This window comes from Leptonychotes weddellii, chromosome 8, assembly GCF_054177405.1.
Source record: "Leptonychotes weddellii isolate Sample4059 chromosome 8, ASM5417740v2, whole genome shotgun sequence".
Classification (NCBI taxonomy): Eukaryota; Metazoa; Chordata; class Mammalia; order Carnivora; family Phocidae; genus Leptonychotes; species Leptonychotes weddellii.
The window spans coordinates 118,510,227-118,534,503 of NC_138376.1; the positions used below are offsets into that span (position 1 = coordinate 118,510,227).

At 37.0% G+C, this 24,277-nt stretch overlaps 1 pseudogene; it reads right to left on the reverse strand.

The window, feature by feature from the left end:
- Window positions 1-17,464: 17,464 nt before the first annotated feature.
- Window positions 17,465-17,952, reverse strand: LOC145723198 (small ribosomal subunit protein eS17 pseudogene; annotated as a pseudogene).
- Window positions 17,953-24,277: the final 6,325 nt, after the last annotated feature.

Below are 24,277 nucleotides of genomic sequence, written 5' to 3' on the forward strand. Positions count from 1 at the left end.
CTGTGATGACCTTCTGAGCAGTGTGGCCATGAGTCCCCCTCGTCAGGGACAAGGGGGCAGGGTGATGCCATCATCCACACACCCCGTCCACCAGCACAGAGAGAAACACAGCGCCCCCAGTGGAGGCTGGAGTCACTTACCCCAAACTCCACAACCCTGAGCCCAGCAGGGGCATCTTTACTAGGACAGGTCTGACTGTGAACTAGTGCAGCAGGCTTTTCCCTCAGACCAACACAGGGCCTCCATGTGTACCAAGTGCACTAATCATAGAGTGCTCCAAAGTGTCAGCTTCAGCTATGAAACTTGAAGGCAACCACAAGAAAAAATTTGGAAAGACGACAAATACATGGATGTTAACGAACATCCTACTAAAGAATGAATGGGTAAACTAGGAAATTAAGAAAGAAATAAAAAAAAATACATGGAAGCAAATGAAAATGAAAACATGACAGTCTAAAACCTTTAGGACACAGCAAAAGCAATCCTAAGAGGAAATATATAGCAGTACAACAGGCCTTCCTCAAGAAGAAAAGTCTCAAATACACAGGTTAAGCTTACACCTAAAGGAGCTGGAAAAAGAACAGCAAATAAAGATTAAAAACAACAGAAGAAGCGAAATAATTAAGATTAGAGCAGAGATAAATGATAGAAATTAAAAAACAAAACAGTAGAACAGATCAATGAAACTAGGAACTGGTTCTTTGAAAGAATTAACAAAATTGATAAAACCCTAGCCAGACTTATCAAAAAGAAAAGAAAAAGGACCCAAATAGATAAAATCACAAATGAAAGAGGAGAGATCACAATCAACACTGAAGAAATACAAATGATTATAAGAAACTATTATGAGCAATTATAGGCCAACAAATTGGGCAATTTGGAAGAAATGCATAAATTCCTAGAAACATATAAACTATCAAAACTGAAAAAGGAAGAAATAGAAAATTTGAACAGACCCATAATCAGCAAAGAAATTGAATTCTACCAAATATTTAAAGAAGAATTGAACCTATTCTTCTATTCTTCTGCTGTTCCAAAATATAGAAATGGAAGGAAAACTTCCAAACTCATTCTATGAGACTATCATTACCTTGATTCCAAAGCAAGACAAAGACCCCACTAAAAAGGAGAATTACAGACTAATATCCCTGATGAACATGGATGAATTTTTACAAGATACTAGCTAATTGAATCAAACAGTACATTTAGGTCTTTCATCCATTTTGAGTTTTTGTGTATGGTGTAAGAAAATGGCCCAGTTTCATTCTTCTGCATGTGGCTGTCCAATTTTCCCAACACCATTTGTTGAAGAGACTGTCTTTTTTCCATTGGATTTTCTTTCCTGTTTTGTTGATTAGTTGGCCATATACTTGTGGGTCCATTTTTGGGTTCTCTATTCTGTCCTGCTCTATGTGTTTGTTTTTGTGCCAGTACCATACTGTCTTGATGACTACAGCTTTGGTTTTCTTTTTTCAACAATCCCTATTAAAGTACCAACAGCACTTTTCACAGAGCCAGAACAAACAATCCTAAAATTTGTATGGAACCAGAAAAAACCCTGAATAGCCAGAGTCATGTTGAAAACTGGTATAGAGGTTCTTCAAAAAGTTAAAAATAGAACTACCCTACTAGCTAGCATTGCACTACTAGGTATTTATCCAAAGGATACAAAAATACTGATTCAAAGGGGCACATGCACCCCAATGTTTCTAGAAGCACTATAAACAATAGCCAAATTATGGAAAGAGCCCAAATGTCCATCTACTATGGTACTTATATACTATGGAATATTACTCAGCCATCAAAAAGAGTGAAATCTTGCCATTTGCAATGACTTGGATGGAACAAGAGTGTATTATGCTAAGCAAAATGTCAGTCGGAAAAAGACAAATACCATATGATTTCACTCATGTAGAATTTAAGAAACAAAACAGATGAACATAGTGGAAGGGAAAGAAAAACAAAATAAGATAAAAACAGAGGGAGGAAAACCATTAAAGATTCTTAACTATAGGGAACGAACTGAGGAGAGGTGGGTGGGGTGTGGGCTAAATGGGAGATGGGTATTAAGGAGGGCATGTGTTTTGATAAGCACTGAGTATTATGTGTAAGTGATCGATCAATCACTAAATTCTACTCCTGAAACCAATACTACACTATATGTTAACTAACTTGAATTTAAATAAAATCTTATAAGAACAAAAATAAAAATAAAACTTCAATACTCTGTTTTTAAATTCCCAAGTTGTATTAGGAAAAAAAAATGAAGAGAGAGAAATAAAGTAAATGCATCATAAATTCCTTTTCTAATGTAGGTGGAATCAACAAATATAATTCCATTCTTAACATTGATAACTAAAGACAGTGTAAATTTTAGAAAAACTTGAATGTTGATATTAATAGAAGTACTCCAAGACTGTCTTCCAAAAATGCATATAAAACAAACTTAAAAATATTTATATAGCAAATCACGTAAGTCAAATGTACAGCATAGATTCTTAAACACAAATAACAAGAAACAAGTTAGAAAAATGTGAGTTAAAATCAATATGCATGCTATAACTTCCCTGATTACTAGAGCCAATGCTCATAAATTCAACTTAATATTAAATATTATGCTTCCTTAAGGTATAAAGTTGTTGATTCACTGTGTTCAATCATTAGTACACCTGAAACTAATGTAACATTGTGTGTCAACTACACTTCAATTAAAAAAAAATTGTTATGTTTCTCAAACACGTTACGTGCATTTCCAGAAAACACTAATCATAGTAGAGCTTATGGGGAAAACAGGGATGGGACTAGACCTCTGAGAAGTTTATATGCAACTTTCTAACCTCTAAAAAACAATAACAATCCTAAACAATATCCTAGAACGATTAAATGACATTGTAAGATCACATAAGGTAAAATATATAGTGATTCTTGTTCTAATTTGCTATAGTACATGTAGAAGTGTATCATTAAAAAGAAAGAAGAGAAACAACCGGACATTGTGCATCTTCTGTGAAGTGATGCTATTTAAGTATATTCAACTCTAGATCTATCTAGTAGTCTATAGGAAATACAGGAGACCAAAATCATGTTAACTTCTTGAGGATGCAATCAACAAAGTCTAGAATTTGGAAACTAGTATAGAACAAGGGACCTGATTTCGTCAACAAAAAATTCACAAGAATAAAAGAAAAAAAGAATGGAAGACATAAGATATTAACCAAATACACTGTATAAACCTTGTACTTCAGGTTTCAAGATGACTTGGTGTAGAGGGAAATTGTTGAAGATACAGATAAAACAAAATTGGCCATACTTTGATAACTCTTGAAGCTTGGTGATGAATGTATGGGGTGTGATTAAACTATACTATACACTTTTGTATGTGTTTGAAATTTGCCATTAAGAAACACAAGACAGAGGATCAGAAGGGAAGAGGGAAAAATGAAACAAGATGAAACCAGAGAGGGAGACAAACAATAAGAGACTCAATCTCAAAAAAAAAAAAAAAAGAGACTCAATCTCAGGAAACAAACTGAGGGGTTGCTGGAGTGGAGGGGGTGGGAGGGATGGGATGGCTGGGTGATGGACATTGGGGTGGGTATGTACTATGGTGAGGGCTGTGAATCATGTAAGACTGATGAATCACAGACCTGTACCCCTGAAACAAATAATACATTATATGTTAATAAAAAAATTAAAAAAATAAATGTTTATTGGTCAAAAAAGAAAAGAAAGACAAAAGCAAAAGAAGGAAGAATAATGGAAATGGTATGAATGAGAGTATAAGCTATGGAGTTGTGGAGACAAGGGAAACTTTCCCAACTATGGAAGGAATAGCACAAATGAATTTAGTTTCCAAACAGAGCAAATGTATAAACTGAGCCAAGAGAAGGAAACTGGGGTAAATAGACGTTATGTATAGCATTCGTCCGCAGCTTGCTGCATTTAGCTGTGTTGAAATACTTTGCATTCAGCTGCTGTTACTTGGTTGCCTAGACTTGCTCATTATGAATGAAGTAATTCATGGTGCAGAAACATATGCTTTAGAGGGACAGACTGCATGTAAGAAAGCAGAGATGATGACAATTAAATCAGCATATAGTTAAAATGAATTAAATTAGGCAAAGAAGATCATCCATTTTACCTTGACAAAATATATAGCCCTAGTTAAGTATAAAAATCATGAACACTTATACATATCTTGTCTCTTATCACACTAATATGTAAGTCAAATTATTTGTCAACCAATTTGTATTTATTAGTCAGATGCATTCCTATATGTTTTTTGATATTAATATTCCTTCCCGTAGTTTTTTTTAATCAAACATTTCAATTTTTGAGTGATAATTTTATTTCAATGATCTGTAGGTTGTCTTTATTTTTCTCATGTAAAGCTCATATATGATATAATGCTTGAGACTTTATATGTAACAAAATTCTTTTTGTTATTTTTATACACAAATTATAATTTGAAATGTGTCTAAATCCCTGGACAGTTACACTTGTCTCTCAAAGTTTTACAAGATTCCCTTTTTATCTTACGTAACTTAATATTCAAAAACTTCATTTTTTTATCTGTGAAGGTATTTTTCCCAATATTTTTAGAATTCAAAAAGTTCAGCAGGACATACTGTACGTGTTGCTTTTATTCACATTACCCTGTTACAAGAAGAGACATTTTGATCACTCAATTTTGTGATTATTGATCTTAACCAATTTCCTTTTCTAGGAATAGTTATTAGTTGCAAGTTGAATTTTCATGATTAGTAATAAATATTGTTCCTTTCCTTTTGGGATTATCTCAACTTTGTCTTTTACAATATTTATCCAAATTTTTTAGTCTTAAATTTTTTTGAAAGGTCAAATGTGTTATTTATTTTCTGTAAGAAACATCTACAAATATTTGGATGCTAGTTTTACCATTTAGTTTCAATTCATAATACAGATTTGATTAAAATAGCATGGCATCAGCCCACAGCAGCCTTCCCCAGCACGGTCCTGGGATGTTTTCAGTGAAGTCTGAGCGCTCTCTGTGTAGAGCAAGGGCTTGGAAACAAATGCTGTCCTGGAGGTGCTGACCACAGAGAGGGGAGGTCTGGTACCTGCAGGGAACTCTGAGCAAAAGAAATAGTAAACTAAATGCACAAAGTGTCAAGTGTAGCCATTCTGAATAATTTTTGTGCCAATAAATGACATCAGAATTGAAAAAAAAATAGCATGGCATTAACACAAAGATAACATAAATGCAAACAGTATGAAACAAGTTATATTTTATATGCATCCTGCAATAGAAAGTATAACTTATATGGTTTCTAATAACGGGTCACAATGCTAATAGTGGAAATGCTTCTTTAATGGTTATATTGAGCACAGATATATAAAGGATATACAAAGCTGTGGAGTAATTGAATTTCCGCACCAGTATAGTATTGAATTATTTCACATAAATATAATTTAAAAATCATTTTATCCATGAGTCTGTAGAGTAGGTTTAGCTAGTGTGAATTTATTAATTAAATATTCATTAATACAAATTTCTTGATACCTCTAGTAACTCCTTTCTCAATGACTAAATTTTCACTGGGCACCTTAATCCCCCGGATCCTTCTATCTATTATAATTGTAAGTGATTTCCCATGGACAGAAATAATTACAATATTTCCTTTTTGTTGAAGAGAATATCCAAGTGAGTTTATTTTTAACAAAGCACTCTTCTTAAAAATATAAGCTTTGTACTAAAATGAATTAATCATGGTTCAGTGGGAATTTACATTCTCTTTCTCCCAGAACTTCATGCTCTATCCTGTCTCTAACACCACTATGAGTTTTTATGTTTTTGAATTGATAATTCACTTGCAGAAAATTCTTAGGATCCATTCTTATCTGCATTGGGAAATGAAAGGCAATGTGAGTCTTTTGAAATTGATGCCAAAAAGGGGTAACCATGTCCCCAGTTCTACCACAGACTTGGATACTGGAGAATTTTTGTGTGTTGTGCCATCTGTGCTTACATCCAGGTAGATCCTGAATTTAAATTTGGCTCTAGTAATATTGACTATGATTTAAGAGACACTAATGAAGTTCTGAGTCTACATTTCTTCCTTTTAAAAATGTTCATAGTTGGGGCTCCTGCATGGCTCAGATGGTTAAGCATCTGCCTTCAACTCAGGTCATGGTCTCCAGGTCCTGGGATCGAGATCTGCATTGAGATCCACATTGAGCCCCGCATCAGGCTCCCTGCTCAGTGGGGTGTCTGCTTCTCCCTCTCCCTGTGCCTCTCCCTGCTGCTTGCTCTCTTTCTCTCTCAAATGAATAAATAAAATCTTTAAAAAAATGTTCATAGTCATCATATATCACAATGCAGAATGGAAACTGACTAGCAGATGAGCTTTTAATGGACATGTATTTGTTATTTCTGTTGTCATGATTATTTATCAGTAAGTTTATTCCTAATATATTGACTTTTAAAACTGCTTAACTCTTTCCATTCCCTACTCCCAACTAATCCATGGTATTATAACTTGAGAACCTTAACTATTTCACTGCCCTACCTTAAAAAAACATTTCTCCCTTTTTGCATTCCAACACATTTTTTTTTATTTAAATCACTTGTTACTATCTATAAATCTGGGCAGGAAGAACCCCCTTGACATCTGTTTCTAATATGTTTTTCACATTGCTTTTGCTCAATATGCTTGATAAGCTGTTGATAAATAATTTTAAATGATGCTGGAGCAATTATACACTAAATGTCAACAGAGATAAAATGCAGCGATTGTTAAGGGCAGGTTGATTTCAAGCTCTTTCATCACTGGATGTGGAGTTATAAGAACACTACTATAAAATAGTGTTTATTACAATTATATTTAACAAGGACAACAGACAAAGTCATAGCAGCATATCCTGTTCCAAACTTTTTAGCATTTCAATCAGGAAAAATCATTTCTTGATCAGGCAACACTACCTAATTGGAAAGTATCCGAATGGGCCTTTGCCTGGATATTTGATACAAAAACAAATTCCAAAGATTGAGAATTAAACTGGGAAATGCAACACGGTGATTTATTTGATTCATGATTCTTTCCTTATTGTTATAGAGCAAATTATTCCTACATTAAGCACTTCATGAAGCTAAGGGATGCTGTACATTGCTTGAAAAGGCGAAGCTCCCCTAAGCAGGCAAATGGGTATTTGCCGAGCCAAGAGGGTGACCTGAATTTTCTCACTGCTTTTCCAGCAAAAGGGAGGGGATTCACTCTGCTGCACCTAGAAATTCAGACATACCTCCTAGTACGTGCCGAGCACACTCTGTGGATGTAGTCTCAAACTTGCTTAGAAAGCTTAAAAGGGCATTTGTAACATCCAGAGGGTTATGCTTTATGATGTAATCAATAGATTTACTGAGTCCCTTGATAAGAAGTGTAGCAGAAATATCAAGAAAACAGCTTTGGGGCTCAGATGACTATGGTTCAGTGTTGGGGCCCATCCCTTACTAGTCGTTTGACCTTGGGCAAAATGCTCAACCCCTCAAGCTCTCATTCTCCTTACTTTTAGGGGCATTGACTCCTACCTCATTCATTGATGGGGAAAGTCGAGTGAAATAATATGAATAAAACTCTCATAGTTCTTGGCACAGAACCAGTGCCTCCAAATGACAGGCTGTATTTTTTTCTAGATTTTTTAAATATATATATTTTTAAAGATTTTATTTGTTTATTTGAGAGAGAGAAAGTATGAGCGGGGGGTGGGGTGGGTGGCTGAGGGAGAGGGAGAAGTAGAGCAGGGAGCCCTGATCAGGGAGCCTGAGGCAGGGCTCCATCCCAGGACTCTGAGATCATGACCTGAGCCGAAGGCAGATGCTTAACCAAGCCACGCAGGCACCCCTAGATGTTTTAAATATTTAAACAACAAACAACGCAATGTATTTATTGTCCTTACAAAACAAATAGTTTCATGGGTTTTCACTTACTTGCAGGAGTTGAGAACTCCTTCACCTCCAAATCACATTACAAACAATGGAAATAAGAAATGTTTATTAGTGCTAACAATGTTTAGTATTTCTTGATTTTTTTTTAAATGTAAAATGTCTTGCTGAAGACATGACATGACTCTAATTAAGACTCAGTCTTTTAGGTGTCTATTTTTGTTCTTATTCTAGAATAAGAGTAATAAAGACAGGCAAAATAACATTCCCAATTAAGTTAATTATGCTTACAGTTAATCATAAGGTGCATAAATTTATCTCTGAACTGCATGAACCTAGAAGCTACTTACTGGAAATTACACATTTCTCATTCGAAATTAAGAAAATTGGGGGCGAAATACATTTGAGGTTTGCCTAGACACATTTTGCTCTGATTTGATTTTTTTTTTTTTAAGATTTTATTTATTTATTTGAGAGAGAGAGAATGAGAGAGAGCACATGAGAGGGGGGAGGGTCAGAGGGAGAAGCAGACTCCCTGCCGAGCAGGGAGCCCGATGCGGGACTCGATCCCGGGACTCCAGGATCATGACCTGAGCCGAAGGCAGTCGCTTAACCAACTGAGCCACCCAGGCGCCCCTCTGATTTGATTTTAATAGAACACGTCTGGCAAGAATAAGGCCATGGTACTCTGTTCATGCAATAATTTCTAACAGTCAGTAGGACCACTTTGATATATTTCATTATCCTTATAAATTGAAAGGAGATGTTTGGGCCTGCATGGAAATGCTGATGACAGCAAGCTCCACACTTCTGCGTTGACCCGTTGAACTTCATTCACAGTTCAGACTGTAGGAACTACCCTCTGGTGGCAGTCTTGCCATCTTCGTTTCCATTTAAATTGGCACATTTTATCCTATTTTTTAAAAATATTTTATTTATTTATTCATTAGAGACAGAGAGAGAGGGCAGAGGGAGAAGCAGGCTCCCAAGGAGCAGGGAGCCTGATGCGGGACTCGATCCCAGGACCCTGAGATCATGACCTGAGCCGAAGGCAGACGCTTAACCATCTGAGCCACCCAGGCGCCCTGGCACATTTTATTCTAGAGAGACATACCATGCTTGCTCTGAAACTTGATATTTATCCTGTTTGTATTCGAACACTTTTCTACAGTGTAAGTGGGAGTACCATTGGTGTCACAGAATAGTGTACAGTCTTGGAGATAAATGTTTGCAGTGGTTTTCAAGGGAGAAAAAAACAAAGTGAAATTATATAAATAAAAATCTCATAGTGGTTGACATAGAGGAAGTCCCCCCAAATGACAGCTACTATTACTTGAGGCTATTTTGATTCTTTTTTTTTTTTTTTTTTTTTAAAGATTTTATTTATTTATTCATGAGAGACAGAGAGAGAGAGAGAGAGAGAGAGAGGCAGAGGGAGAAGCAGGCTCCCAAGGAGCAGGGAGCCCGATGCGGGACTCGATCCCAGGACTCTGGGATCATGACCTGAGCCGAAGGCAGACGCTTAACCATCTGAGCCACCCAGGCGCCCGAGGCTATTTTGATTCTTTAAAGGGCAAACAATACAACATATATGTTATTCTTGCCAAACAAGTAATCTAATATTTCATTGCCAGTCATGAAGAATTCAAATATAATCAATTTCAAAGATGCAGGAAAGGGGAACATTACAGGGGATTAAATTGACCATTGCCTTTTTCTTAGGTCTATTTGATGAAGAAAATGGGCCTTTGGGTTTGCTTTGCTCCTTTTCTTTGTTTCGTTGGCTATAACCATATTAAGGGATTCCATTTTTGGGGCCACTGCCTCTACTGAAGTGTAGTCCTCCACAAGATGAGACCAATTCAGAAAGGAAAAGCTTATGAACAGATGCAATATTTCCTGACTGAATTTAAAAACCATTTTTTTCTATATCAAAAGTTTTGTTAATAAATCACTATTTATTGAGTGCCTACAGCATGTTTATCTGCACCTTTGACAATGCATTTAATTCCAATTCAACTATATGCCGTTGGGGTATACATTATGCAAAAGGAAATATTACTTTGCGTCTGGAGACACATTCTGGTCTTTTCCAGAGTTCTTTAGATTCTTCCAGTGTGAACTGGACAGGACATATTTTCTATAAGACAAATGTATTAGCTCGTTTGTGGCCCAAGTTTGATGTATCATTAACTTCCTTCTAGCTATTATGTTGGTCTTTTCCGAAAGAAATAATTTATTACAAATGGGATTCATTCATTCCTAATTAAGGTCATTAAATTACTAACATTTTAAACAGAAGTTAATAGATGCTTGAACTGGCATTTTAAAAAGTTCACTATCAGTTGCTTTTAAGTTAATGAACTTTGTTAAAGAGTGTATTGTTGCCGATTCAATTTAAATCTTTATTAGGGATTAATACTCAGACGGACTTGCCTAACTCCTCAGTCATGTGACCTGGAGCATGTTGTTTAACCTTATGAACCCCATATTCCTCGTAAGCAAATTGGTAAAAATAATAGTTTTCCTGAAACGGCAATTTTGAGTATTAAACCAAGTCAAATAACGTAAAATGCTTTGCACAGCCAAAATATATACTCAATCTATAATTTGATGATGGTTAAAAGTATCTTTATTTTGGTTCTTTAAAAAAATTTTCAGTAATTCTCTAAGATAAATCTTACAATGTTGCAAAAATAAGAAAGAGAAGCAAAGAAACAAATAAATATTATAGAAGCACAGGGTGGGGGGGAGAGTTCTCTTCAAGTGGCTCCATGCTCTTGATTACTGCCTAGACTAAGGGGTAAGAGCAGGGGAGGTGGAAATAGAGCTCTATCTTGAGCTTCATCATGTTTGAAGTGAGTTCCCACTGCACATTCTTTACACACTGAAAACAAAAGCTACACAACAATGATAAAAATAGATCACAATCCAGATTCTAGTTATTATCATGAAAAAAATATTGATATCACTGGCTCAGACATGACAGCTTCCATTGGGGAATCATCCTACTTTTTGCTTTAGTACGGATTAACCTTGCAAGTTTAACACATTATTGCCCCCTTTTTCCTTCCAATACTTCTTAGTACAATTAAACTTTCAAGTTCCAGTGAAGGTGGGTGCAATTTCATTATTTTTATGTCTCATCAAATTATTTACCTTGCCAGGCATTTACCACCCGCTTTTCTTCTGGAATTTCAATTCAAATTTGTTTTAAAGAACAAATGTGTTGCCCTCACTGCTGAGGAAAGAATGTTAGCAGGGGAACAGAAGAGAAAAACATGAAAAACTCATTAGAAGAAGAGCATTTGTTTTTGTAATGCCATTTAGGATGTGATAGATTTGACGGGAAAGCACTGATGAAATATACAGGCATGTAAATCCAATTTTAGAAGGAGTAATGGCCATTTCCCCAAGGATTCTGAACTCTCATCTGCTGAATTATGGTACCACATTTGTCTTGCTTCTGCCAGGAAATTCACTTGCAAATGTTTGAAAATACATTGGTTTCAAGGTAGGTGTCTTTATTTGAGGAAAGGGAATGTCTTCTACTTTATTACATTTATATTTGGTCTCACTCTGAAGTGGATTGAGGATGGTCTCCCTGGATGTGATGCACAGGCATAAATTAAGCATTAAGCCAAAGTTCTCACGTTTCTTATTCCACTTTCTTTCCTCCCTCTGCCCCCCATTACTGACTATCACCACTGCCTGCCCAAAGGACACCTCAGGAGACAGTTTAAAATGACTAATCTAGGTGTTGTTATGGTAGAGGTATTTGGAAGGTATTAAAATAGTTAGTGTGACTTTGCATACTACTTTAATGTTTTATAAATTTAGTATTTATATTGCATAATTGTTGTAATAATTTACAAGATTATTATTTATGCTAAATGGAATGGAGCAAACTTGTGGCAAAACTCACAGTGATTATATTTTCATGCAAATTCACTAAACCATAACATATCCAGACAACTTCTCCTAACCAAGAGTACTTTGAGGTTGTCAAGGAAGATGTATGGTGTAATGCCAAGAAGATGATCTCTGGATTCAAAAAGACCTGAGACAAATGTGCATTTCTTCGTTTAGCAGTCCTGTTAAACAATCCTATGTTCAGCTGGCAACTCTATAAAATGTTGATAATGATATTATCACATAGGATTAAATAAGACAGCGGTAGAAATCATTTTTCCTTTGAGAAAATGGCAAAATCCACAGAATCACCTTCCTGGTTTTTCTGTGGTTTCTAGAGCAGCAACAACTAAATCATTGTTGGTGATGTGACCATATGAGCATTAATTCCAGGCCACACTTGCTCTAATATAAGCCCTAGCGAGGTTCTTCACATTATAATCCAGATTCTAGCTATCACTGGCAAAAGGGATACAAGTAACAGTGGGACTTAAATACATGTGCAGATCTTTGCCTTATTCAAATATCCCACTAAAATAATAACACAGGGAAAAAAAAAAAAAAAGAAGGAATGAACCAGAAGTCTAGGGGCACAGGACAAGGGACTCTAGCAATTGAGAAACATCAGTGAACATTCAGAGGTTGGAAAACAGATGTATTAGCAAGAGGCTTTGCAGAGCTAAGAAAGCTGAAATCCAGGGCCAGCAGAAACAAGATAAATGCAGGGTAGAGCCCTTACAGGCCAAGGAGTTAGGTGCTCTAGCAACCTCAGGGTGTGGCAAGGAGTAAGGAAAAACTGGACATTTGTTGTGCATCTCCTTAAGAAATCCAAAGTTTTTCTTCACCTGGGCTTATAGACAGCTACCCTGTCTCCCATGATAGCAGCACATGTATTCCCTGCATAATTAGAACTAGAAAGAATAAGGACACACTGGGGCGCCTGGGTGGCTCAGTTGGTTAAGCGACTGCCTTTGGCTCAGGTCACGATCCTGGAGTCCCAGGATCGAGTCCCGCATCGGGCTCCCTGCTCAGCGGGGAGTCTGCCTCTCCCTCTGACCCTCCCCCTTCTCATGTGCTCTCTCTCTCTCTCTCAAATAAATAAATAAAATCTTTAAAAAAAAAAGAATAAGGACACAGTGAAGTGGGGACTAACGTATCTTATTAGAAACAAAAATTAGATTGAAGCTTATATACTTTAGATCACTTTCATTGTTTCACTTCCTAAGGATATTGAAATATTCTCCTATGGGATAACTGAATATATCTACAGAGATGGCTTTTTGGCAGAAGTCCAGTGAAACTTCTGGGTCCTTACTCTCCTTTTGTTAAGCCTATCAACTGACAAGCTCTCTCTCCAGTACAGAAATTATAACTGACTTTTTAGTGCCAGAAGAAAAGAGAAAAGAACTCTAGGGAAACAGACACAATTAATGGAAAGGAAAGCATCAAAGCATCAAATATCCTCTGGGAGAAAAAAATGGGAAATCTTGCATCCATAAAACAACTACTAGATGCTCTTTTTTGGTTGTTGTTGTTTTTTGAAAAGAGAAAAATAGTTCTTAAATATCACACCAATTATGCATGCAAAAGTGGAAACAAATAAAGGTAAGAATATCTTTCAGAAAGAAAAAGCAGAATAGGCAAAAAAAATGCGGAAAAAAAACCAATAGAAAATTAAAGGATCATCCCAGGAGGTCCCAACATCCAAATAATAGGAATTGTAGAAAGAGAAAACAAGAGAATTTTTCTGGAAAGGATGTGTCTCATCTAGTCCTTCTATATCCATCATTGTTGCTGAGTGGACTCCTACCCATGCAGAGTAACAAATGATTTCCTGAGAAACTTTAACTCCATTTTCAGGCTTCATGGCAGCAAATGTGCATTGATGTTTTGGGTTACCTCTCTCTTAACAGGTGTCAAAAGTGAAGCGCAGCATAAGGAAGGGAGCTTCTGGTCCCATCAACTTGGGTCAACAGGGTTTCATACAGTGGAATAAAACCCAGCTTCTACAGAACTCACTGCCACCATCAACAGAGGTCAACAAGAGCCCCAGAACCTAGTTTTTCCTTTCTCCCCAAATCCAGAACCTCCTTGCTATGATCTGCTTTTAACCCATAAGGATTTATAAATATTATTACCTATAAATATAAATATCATCACCTCTATGTCATCCCTTAGCTCTTACACCAATCCCAATAAAGTTCTGCTATCCCCTGTTCTGCTCCTTTCCCCCATCACTTCACAAATTCTGAAACCTTTTCCACTCTGCCCTCTGACTATCATGGTTCATCACTGGCAAAAACTCATGTACGCCCTTACTTAAATACGATATGCTAAATGCTCTCCCTGTATGCTTCTTTCAGCTTCTTGTTCTAACAGAAATCTAGATCTCCTTTGATGATCTTGCGTTCCTTGTGGGCCTCTCGAGTGGTGACTTTGTATTCTGCCTGTGGGCATATGTTGAAGAAATATTCTTACTCCTCATGGTTGCTTTCAAGCCATTCTCCTTCCCTCCTACCTAAAATTCTCTATCTTTGAATATCATCTCATTAGATTGTATCAACAACATGGTTAGTGTCATCCAAAAGGCCCTTGTCTTATTCTTCTTTATTGCTGTTCACTGTCATTCTCACATTACGCCTGACTTTCTTCCTATTGATTTAAAGATACATCAAGATAACACTTCCAACAGCTTTTCCTCTTACTTTCTATGACTTCTCTCCTTCAAAAATCTTGCCCTCCATCCTACTCTAACTCTAGTGGTTGAATCCTAAAACTTACCATTGCCAATAACTTCAATCCCTTCATAATTACATACACCTCTTGCACACTACCATCACCTATCATTTCATCGGATTTCATCCAGTGCTCCAAAAATGCTTCAACCCAACTAGGATTTCCAATTCACTGATACTCTCTAATTTTCATTTCTTGACATTCTCTCTCTCTTCTTTATTCACCTTAAATTCCATGTTCCATCATTATAATCATTCCTATATTTCCCTTGTTCCCATTCTCCTCCCTGAATCTTTCTTGATAAATCTCATCCACGACTTATCAAACTTTCTTCCTACATCCTGCCTGGACCCATGAACTAGCTGAAGATAAATTCACTTTGTTGTTCTCTTTTTCATTAGAACCTAAGAGGGGTGCCTGGGTGGCTCAATCGCTTAGGCGTTGGACTCTTGGTTTCCGCTTGGGTCATGATCTTGGGGTCGTGGGATGGAGCCCAGCTTCTGGCTCCCCACTCAGCAGGAGTCTGCTTCAGATTCTCTCCCTCTCTCTCTGCCCCTCCCCCCACTCATGCGTACTCTTTCTCTAAAAAAATAAATAAAATCTTTAAAAAACTCAGAACCAAAGATTCAGATTATTCTTAAAACTGGTCAGTAATCATACCCCATGTTACTCCAGTATGGTTCATTCATTCTCATACTCTCCTAGAAAACATTTCACAACTTCCCTGCCTTCTGAACTTCTAACACCTCCACTCTCATCTTCATTTTCAGATGATCACTTTGCTGCCTACTTTCCTTAGATAATTGAAGCAATCAATAGAGAATTTCTGTATATTACTATCTCTACATCCTTCCACATCTTGTATTCACTGATCCTCTATTTTGTTTCTAATCCATTCAACAGATCTATTTAGTACCTCCTAGCAAACGAGGTCATAGAGATAAGGCATGGTTCTGGCCTTCAGAGAGTTCACAGCCTCATTGGTGGAGCCAGCAGTCTTTTTGAGAAGGTGGATCATCATTCTATCAGAGACCAGATAACTTCATTACCTCTGTCTCTGTTATTTGCTCAAGGTTTAGAACTAGCAAACTCCCTTTTCAGCTTTTAACCATCTGATGACAAAAAGAATTAAGTGGAGCAAAATTATTCAAATTAGAAAGTATCAAGATCATCTTACAATCATAAAGAAAAAAAGCGTGGCACTGTTAATTATTGCAAATGACTGAGATTGCTGATTGAGAGATGAGTGCCTGCACTTAAGGGCTGGCAGTCCCATGATGATGGCATAGTGCCATCTGCTGGATGCCAATTCTGGCTCATGATGTCATCTAACCAAGAAAACTTCAAGAGTTGTATAATTGTATTAAGAGTTCTGCTTCCTAAATAATTTCTGATTTCAAAACTATTCAAAGATTTAACCTTGTACAAATGAGTAGAGATTCAATACAAGAGAAGACATCCAGTGTCTCAAAATGAATAACTCTGAGAGCTGGAAAGGACTATGGGGACCATCTGGGCCAAACTATTTTGGCCATCTTACAGATGACAAAACTGAGGTCCAGACACCTTATATGACTTTTAAAGGTAATATCATGAGGGTTGGATGGAGCTGGATCTAGGAATCTTTATCAGTTATCTTTCTTCTACATCTGTATTTCATTCCTTATTTTCCAGTTAGCTGGCTGATTATTTAGTAGGCATTATTATTACATAGTATTATATTATATAAATTACATTTATATTATATAACTTTTTATGGATGGAGGTGAGAGGTGTTCTAATCCAATTTCCTTTTTCATTTTACTAATGATAATTAGCTAAGAACACATTGACATTCCCTGATTCAGAGCTTAAATGTTGTTTTAAAAGATTATCTCAAATGTAAAAATGGCTGGTTAATAAGGAAACTAAACAAACAAAAACTATGAGCTGATAATTAAATTGCTACTTTGAATTTCTGACAGCTTATAACAGCATTACTTCTAGTTTTTAAATAACAAATTATTATATTTCTGAAGAGCTGTGTTTTCTAACAAAAGCTAGAATAAGTTTAGTTTTCCATTAATTCCTAGAGAAATTGCTTGTTGTTGCCAAATTCCTTACAGTAACATTAAAAAACAAACAGATGCTTCTGTATTTTTGTTGTTTAAGGACCAAGTTAATGATATGGCTATCCGTGGAGATTTGGAAATATGCAATCAGATACCTACCCCTCTTCCTAGATCTTAATTGTAAATTAACTTGATGTAAATACATTCAGATGTTATTTGAAATTATGTATCTTATGAGGCAATAAACATTATGAAAGGAAAATAAAAGGAATAATAACCCATATATCTAAAAGTAATATGTTTATACTAGTCAATAACTTGTAAAACATATATTCTTATTATTTTATACCATACTAATTTAATTTCAAATCAGTCATGTAAATTTATTTATTCCACAATTGTTTTTGGATTCCCATCACATATGGGGCACCTGCTGATGATGCTAGATGTTGCCATTACATAAATAAAAGTGCCCAAGAAACTCACTGGGAAGGGATATAGCAGTATGCTGACCATAGGAAATCTTCTGATATTTGGGGATTTTGGAAAACCTCCTCCTAATCCAGTGTAAGAATATTTTCCTGGGTTTTCTTCTATGTATTTCTGCTTTATTGAATGATATTCTTCTTGAAATGGGCCAGCTCTACACCTCTAGAGCATGCCTGAGGTGCAAAAGGAATATAAGGGAAGTTTCCATTCCTCACATTTTTTTTTTCTCCTCAAACATTTGCTTACCTCCAGCTACTGTTTATTTTACCATATTAGTGACTTATAAAGGTTGTTTTCTCTAGATAAAGCTGGATATAGTAATCATACTCATAGCTTTTCTTCTATAATATGGCTCTTTTTGTTGTTGTCCAGGGTTTATTGAAGATATTACAGCACAGCAGAAAGATTCAAACGGCTCCATGTAGTGATTTGAAATTCACCCCAACTGTGGCCTGAATGACCTGCAGGTTGGACAGACTGCCAAAGTCCAAGACCTTCAATATCTTCTTCGTGTCACGATCTACTTCAAAGATCTGATCCAGGACTGAGACGTCAGGAACACAATTGTCTCTCCCTTCTCTCTCCTCCTCCTGCAGTTTGATGGGGGTCCCTCTCAACTGGGCCTCTGTGAATCTGCTTGGTCAGATGTGTCACACAGCCTGCTCCCTCGTTGTGGAGCTTCTTGCTGGGAATAATGGCGATCCCTGTGCACTCGTGCTTGGGGGTGTGGAAATCGCTGTCCCGGTGCGTGTAGTATTTCTCAGTTATGACTTGTGCCACCCTCTTCACGGTTTTGGCGCCAACACAGTGCACGTTGGCGGCTCCCTGGTAAAAGAGCAGCATGGCTGTTTTTTAATCTCCTCTCCAGAGTCAGTGTGCTGCAGTATGTTACTCATTTTATTCATTTACTAGAGACTCCATGAGTACTTTCTTGTGCCAATTCTGGAAAGCTATCCAAGACCAGATGCGTCCTTAACCGATCTTTTGGTTAAAGTCTCCATTAAAATTTAAAAGATTCTTTAAAGTTAGTCCTTGTAATGTCACCTGTTAACTACTCCTTTGGACACAAAGCAATGATAAAGTAAAAGCTGGTTAAAAAGGGGAGGTGGAATCAAAATCAAAGGGTAAGGTAAACAATCATACTTAAAAACACACAGGACCACTTTTTAAATTTTTTTATTATTTATTTATTTTTTTAAGATTTGATTTATTTATTTGACAGAGAGAGAGACAGCGAGAGAAGGAACACAAGCAGGGGGAGTGGGAGAGGGAGAAGCAGGCTTCCCGCTGAGCAGGGAGCCCAAGGCAGATGCTTAACCAACTGAGCCACCCAGGCATCCCTGTGATCACTTTTTTTTTTTTTTAAGATTTTATTTATTTGACAGTGAGAGATACAGCGAGAGAGGGAACACAAGCAGGGGGAGCGGGAGAGGGAGAAGCAGGCTTCCCGCTGAGCAGGGAGCCCGATGCGGGGCTCGATCCCAGGACCCCGGGATCATGACCTGAGCCGAAGGCAGACGCTTAACGACTGAGCCACCCAGGCGCCCCGTGATCACTTTTTTTTAACCACGATATATTGAAATAGTAATTTCCTAGGTAGACTTCTATGTTTTGTTTTTATTGCTAAGTCAATTTAAAATTCTAATAGAATGCCTCTTGACTGATAAGAGAGATTAATATGCAAACCTAATACTTAACTCCCCAGTGATAAGAAGATGATTGGAAGTAATGGTGGCTGCAAAAATCAGAGTCAGTTAATGTCACTAAAGAGAATAATCAAAAGTTCTGTGAAATTTTGTTTTTGTGAAGCAAACTGCTTAAAATGTCCTCTGACAGTATTTATAATATTGAACTGATCAACTAAAAAATGATTCTTTAGATTAAATACAGAGAATTCTTTACTATAAGTGGCAGAGGAGTATAGTAGCTAAAAGCACAGATTTTTGAGCAAAATTCCAAGATTTGGGGTCTGAGCTTTTACAATTTCTGACTGTGTGACTTGAATTGTTCTGTACCACAGTTTCCCCATTAATAAAATCCAGAGTAATAATGCATACTTCATGGAGTTCTTGTGAAGACTAAGAGCTGATTTATAGGAATCACTTACAGCAATGCTCAGCAACTAGTAATCACTATAGGTCAACAAGTTAAGCTATTAATATAAATTGGATGAATCAAAATACCCAATAGACTTACTGAATTTTATTCATCCTCAAATTTTTGCAGCAATATGGACTTTAGTAGCAATAAATGTTCCTATAATTGAGATGATTTTAACAACATAAAAAACAAACAAAAGCATAAAAGTAAGTTTTGATTATCTTAAAATTCAAAAAGCTTGGAATTTTATTCTTGCCAGTGTATGGCTTTCAGTTAGTAAAATGTACCAAAAAAATGTTGATCCTTGTAAAACGTATGTTCTAAAGATGAAATTAAATTATGAATAAAAAATGTTGGAAAGTGATTTCATTATTATAAAAAATGCAAACATTATTGTTAAGACTATGTAAGTATTACCTTGGTAGAAATTTATAGAAATTCCTCACTCAAATAATAAGAAACACTCTGTTTAAGAGATTACTTCCAATGCTATTTAAAAATCATGTCAAGTTGAAGATAGTGAATTGAATCTACCCTTACTCTATTCCCCAATAAATTGAAATGACAATGAAATATTTATAAAGAAATGGATTCATAGCAGTCTGAGAATGAGACAAAGGTCATTAACACCTAGATATTTTGAAAAATTTCTGAAAGATAGAAGATTTGATCATAATGACAATCTAAAGCTGAGACAGCAACATGGAACAAACACAGAGAATGGCTAAATCACTTGAAAGGTCTTTTCACTCAGCTCAGCTATGGAAAGACTCCAAACTCTGGATAAGAAGGCACTCAGGGTTGGAGGGGGAAAGGGTTATATATTAATGATAATTAATCAAAGGGTTAACAACACAAATACGGCCAGTCTCTACCCTCCCTACCTCAAGCATGCAGCCAAGTCATTTTTGCCCACATTAACCTGGACAGAATAATCGCAGAAGCAAGTTTCTCAAATTATAGTCTGTTAACCCCTCGTATCAGAGTTCTTGAAAATTCAGTATCAGACTTACTAAAAATTCAGATAACCTATTCCATTCCAGATCTGTCCCTTCTGGGGCAGGACATTAGAATATGTATTTTGAGCAAGTTTCTCAAGTGATTTTTCTGCTTCCCACTATATTTTGAGAATCATCACACTAAAGAAAATGAACCATTCGACTTGTGGTGGCAAGGTATCCTTTAAAATGTGTTGAACTATAGTCACTTTCTTATTCTGATGGAGATGGAGCCAAAGGAGCCAGAGTTACCATCCTATTTGAAAAAAAATCCCCAAATATTTGACAAGTTTTTCAGAAAATGGGCATCACGCAGGATAGGATCACTGAGAGAGGAAATGCAGAGGAGGCGAACACTGTGATTGTTTACTGCCTACAGAGCAGGAAGGCAAACCAAGTGGAGCCCAGTGAGAGAGTGAGAATTTCTAGATCTGTCCAAGGTTTCCCTCAGTTTTTTGCTGAGTATGGATTAGCATGTGTGCGTGAGGAAATTACCTGAGACCAGAGAAAGAAACACCTGAAAGGCGCAAAAGGGTCGATTCTTGGTCTCGTGGAGGGCCAGAACGAGTTTGTTTTCCTACCTGATAGGGAAAACATACTCCGTGGGTTTCTGAGTGGAAGGTTCCTGCCAAAGTAGTGGGGAAAAATTAGCCCCAGACTAAAGGCTTCTCTGGTCCCATCTAAAAATGTTATAAATAAGACTTGAAAGGATCAGACAAATTCCAAGTCATTTGACTGAATTTTAGAACAAAGCTAAAAAATATTTATAGTCATATAAAAATTTCTATCACTCAGGAGTTAAAATTCAGTGTATGGCGCCCATACATGCAAAGACACAGGAAAGGTCCCAGGACAATTCGATGGAGGGAAAGGAAATTTTTTTCAGCAAATGGTGCTGAAACAATTTTTTATTTTCTTTTATTATGTTATGTTAATCACCACACATTACATCATTAGTTTTTGATGTAGTGTTCCATGATTCATTGTTTGCGTATAACACCGAGTGCCCCATTCAATACGTGCCCTCTTTAATATCCATCACCAGGCTAACCCATTCCCCCACCCCTCCTCCCTTCTAGAACCCATTTTATAGCCATGTGTTAAAATGTTAACCTTAACCCTTACTTCAAGGTTTGTATAAAAATTAACCCCAAATGGATTGCTGTCTTAAAAATAATGGCTAAAAACTATAAAACTTATAGACAAAACCAGAAGGATATAGGGATTTGGGTTTGGCAAAGATTTCTTAAACATGATGCAAATTGTTTTAAAAGGTAATATATTGGACTTCATCAAAATTAAATACTTTTATTTACTAATATTTACTAAATATTAGAAAGAGTGTGAGAGCTTGTACAAGCAGAATGGGGAGGGGTAGGGAAGAGGGAGAGAGAGAATCTTAAACAGGCTCCATGCTCAGTGCAGAGCCCGATGCGGGGCTCGATCTCACAACTCTGAGATCATGACCTGAGCCAAAATCAAGAGTCAGACGCTTAACCGACTGAGCTGCCCAAGCACCCCAATATATGATTCTGTTTATATAAAATTATAGAAAATAGAAACTAATCCATGGCATCAGAAATTCTATCAATGACTGCCTGGGGCCAGGGTAGGGGCAGGAGATGCAATTGCAAAGGGGCATGTGAAACTATTGAGGTTGATTGATAATCTTAATTATCTTGATTGTTGTGGTCATTTCCATGAGCTAGTCATATGTCGAAACTCATCAAATTTCCACTTGCATATATGTAGTTTATTGTATTTCCCCCTAGGTTCCCTCCTGAGGGTCAAGGTACCTTTCCCTGAGAAACTAAGGAATATTGGTTGCTGAAAGGTTGCTGCTGTATTTTTCTTAGGCAACTGCTCCCAGGAGCAGGGAAACGTACTACCCAAAGCTTTAACCCATGGGAGAGGATGGCAGAAGGATAATAACTGGTTGATACAGAAGTAGAATGTCTCTGTCATCTTGCCTCAACTAGGATCAACTAAAGGCTCATTTACAACCAGACTGAGGGTCGGCTCTTTTGTGGGTCCAATCCTTCCTTCTTCACTTTTTATAGTCTCTCTCTTGAGACCACTCCCCAATACTCCATGCAGCTCCATACCTCAGGGTCTATCACCATGGAGCCCAAGCCAGTATATTTGGCCTCAGGATTGGTGTAGGAAACAGATATTAAATAAAATTTTAGCGCTAGGTCTTTTATCAGCTGTCTGGCAATTACTGGTGGAAAATAGATTATGGGTAGCTCTAGCTTGTTGTCAAAATATTCACCAGTGGTAAAATAGGATGTATAATTAGTGGAGACAAATCACTGCCTGATGCTCAGTATCTCTGGTGCTTGAGAAGTGTGATGGAAAGGGTTAATTATAAGGACTATGAATTGGGAGGCAGTTGCTGAGTACATTTGATTCATGGATTTATTGAACAATGATGATGATTCACTGCTTATCCAAGGCAAAATATAAAAGCCATAGTCTTTTTGCAGTACATAGGAAAAACCTCCTGCACCAGGAGTGTGTGTGTGCCTCAATTTGAGACAACTCTGAAGGGCCATCCTAGCTCAGTAGCTCCTGGTAGGATGGGCTGAAGTCTCATCTGCCACTGCATTGTCAGTCAGCTCCTGTATCTGCTCAGTGTGGCCATGCTCACTTCCTTCCAGCTGTATCTCCAAAGAGCATTCTCCAGTGAGCTATCTGCATGTGACTTCCTGTACTCTTTTTCCAAGGAGCCCAGTTCAAGGCCTGCCCTTGCACTTTATAGCTAAGCTGTCCCTTTTGCATGTACACAAAGTTCACCTTCTGTGTCCTTCAGTGCAACCTTCCAATTCAGGAAGGTGGGCTACTGGAGAAACAGGAAACAGGCTTATATAAGGAAGCAAAACTGTCCCAAGTCACCTCTATATAGCAACCAGGGGCTTCATTCATAAACATGATTGATACTCAAAGATCTCTAGACTTTTAAAGGGGAACAACAGCACAAAAAGAAAGACCAAGATGAATCAACAGGATAATTATTCCTTGACGAAAGGGAGCTAATTGGGCAAGAGAAAAGGAGGCTAAATATTCTAATTGGTATTCTTGATCTAATAGTGATCTGTGTTTTAATCAGTCTTTCCTTGAATACCTCTGAGATTGAGCAACTTTTAATATTCTTAAAGTCCATTTGTGCGTTTTCTTCTGTGACTCCCTTGACTCCCTTGTATATATTGTTTGGCAATGTGTTGGCTGCAGTACACATATCTAATTACTGCAGAGAAAGAAGATTTTGCTTGTTTTTATTGTTCTTTTCTTTTCTTATTACCTTTAGAGCTCACTTGATTTCTTTCTCTTTCTGCTTTGTCTTGAACCAATGTTCTTTCTCTAAGGACAATGTTCTTTTTCTAAGGATGTGTTCTTTATGTTATCATAATATAGGAGTAATTTTTAATGGGAAGTTTTGAAGGGAAGAGTGCCTTTTTTATTGGAGTCTCAACTAAAAGCCTATTCCCATTGGACAGAAACAATAATTCAACCTCTCTACGTAATTCTATTAAATGACTTCCCTTGGCTGTTCTATTTGAGGTCCCTTGTATATAACCAAATCATAATTAATATCCATGCATATGCTACATATGCCATAAAATGTTCTTCACTAGATACATCTGAGTCCATCAGTGGTATTTAACAAAAAGAGAAGGAGGGAGAAACAGAAACAGAAAGAGGCAGAGTGTGTAAGTGTGTAGGCATAAGATTGTCAGGCAATTTAGAAGTAGTCGTTTGGGTACAAAGAATGTGCAAAATAATGATGACTATTAAATATGTCAGATCCAGTCCCAAACTAAGTATTTTTTTTTTTTAAAGATTTTATTTATTTATTTGAGAGAGAGAATGAGAGACAGAGAGCATGAGAGGGAGGAGGGTCAGAGGGAGAAGCAGACTCCCTGCCGAGCAGAGAGCCTGATGCGGGACTCGATCCCGGGACTCCAGGATCATGACCCGAGCCGAAGGCAGTCGCTCAACCAACTGAGCCACCCAGGCGCCCCCCAAACTAAGTATTAAGAGAAAAATTCAGTATCTCTAGAAAGGATGGA